This window comes from Poecilia reticulata, linkage group LG5, assembly GCF_000633615.1.
Source record: "Poecilia reticulata strain Guanapo linkage group LG5, Guppy_female_1.0+MT, whole genome shotgun sequence".
Taxonomy (NCBI): domain Eukaryota; kingdom Metazoa; phylum Chordata; class Actinopteri; order Cyprinodontiformes; family Poeciliidae; genus Poecilia; species Poecilia reticulata.
The window spans coordinates 22,757,076-22,758,678 of record NC_024335.1 but is presented as its reverse complement, the minus strand read 5'-3'; the positions used below and the strand labels follow the sequence as shown (position 1 = coordinate 22,758,678).

Below are 1,603 nucleotides of genomic sequence, written 5' to 3'. Positions count from 1 at the left end.
TATATATATAGAGAGAGAGAGAAGTCTCTTTTATTTCATATATAGTCTGTATATGAAAAAAAGACAGGCAGCAAGATCTTTAACATGTGAGGTGGAGTATGAATTATCATTATTGGACCTGTGAGGATCACCTGCAAGGTTAGAGAAGGTTAATAGGCCCTTAAAGTTTTAAGTATAGCGCAGGCGCCATCCTTCTTCTGCTCTGATGTCCTGTCAGCGGGTTGATACATGGCGGTCCTCGGATGAACAATGTCACACAGATCCAAGGCTATGGGACACGCTGAGCTGACTCATTTCACCAAGCAACAACACGTCTATGCATTAAACTCTGATACAGCTACAATGTTTTCTGCTGTAATCAGAAAAAAAAACATTGTATAAGTTGCGCGCGTTACCAAAGGATGTCCTCCCAGATTAACACGTCACGGGGAAAGTTTGGAGAAACGTATGCTATTTTTTAAAAAAATACGAACTAAAGTGTTTTTATTATTATTATTTCAATGTATTTTTTGAAGAAAACAATTTGTGTTTGGTTTGAAACTATATGTTGCAACACAACATGTGTGCTTGGACGCTCCAGCTATCTGTCCAGCGTTATCTTGAAGAAAACAACAAGGGGCCACATAAAGATTTCGTAAATCTCAAACTGTATTTTCAGGAACCATTGTGACATAATTTAGTTCAAGTTTAATCACTATTTTAGATCTTGAACTAATTGATGCGCTCCGGATTCCTTAAAAACACAAAAACAGGCCTTTTAATTTAGCGCTTATTAGGAAACTCAGATCAGATGCCAACTTCAGGTCAAGTTGGCATCTGGTTAGTCTGTAAGTTGTACAGTTGACGTTTTATCACAGTTCTGATCCTTTTTGGGTATTAAGTTTCTATTTTATTAACTGATTATCAGAAGATGTTCAGGGCGGAACAGACGGTTTCTTTTTTAAAAACATTTTTTGCAAACCGCTGACACAATTGGGTCCTTGCTTAATGCCACATCAATTAAAAAAAAAAGCACGCACACATTTAGCGTGTGAACGTCAGTGGGTGAATGACTGAATGTAGTGAGGCTCTTTGGGGTCTTCAAGACTTGATAAAGCGCTACACAAGTACAGGCCGTCTACCATTTGCCGTAGGATTTTTTGCTTGGCCGTATTAAAATGCTAAATATCAATGAAAATGTGTTTAAAGGATAATACTTTTTTCTGAGTGCGGCACTAACACTGTTGGGTTCAAGGTGGGATGCCACGTTGCTCACATTTTATGGAAAAAACAAAAACAAAAACAAAAACGGGCCTACTGGACATGTATAGCGTTATTATTTCGCCACATTCAAAAACGGACAAAGAACGACTGAGAACCGGAATTGTTTTTGAGATATTATTGTTCAGTTTAGTGCCGCACCTGTTCGGGACTTTGCTCAGCGGTTCTCATTGCGGGTTTGCAGGGCGCTGTGTCTGAGCCTCCTCCGTCTCTGCAGTGGAAATGCAGCATTTCTGCGCTCTCTCTCTCTCTCTCTCTCTCTCTCTCTCTCTCTCTCTCCTCTCTCTCTCTCCTCTCTCTCTCTCTCTCTCTCTCTCTCTCCTCTCTCTCTCTCTCTTCTCTC

General features: G+C 40.0%; 1 protein-coding gene across 2 annotated transcripts in view; it reads left to right on the top strand.

The window, feature by feature from the left end:
• Positions 1-1,603, top strand: part of LOC103465124 (voltage-dependent calcium channel subunit alpha-2/delta-3-like) — a 35,856-nt gene that overhangs the window by 9,317 nt on the left and 24,936 nt on the right. The window lies entirely within an intron of this gene.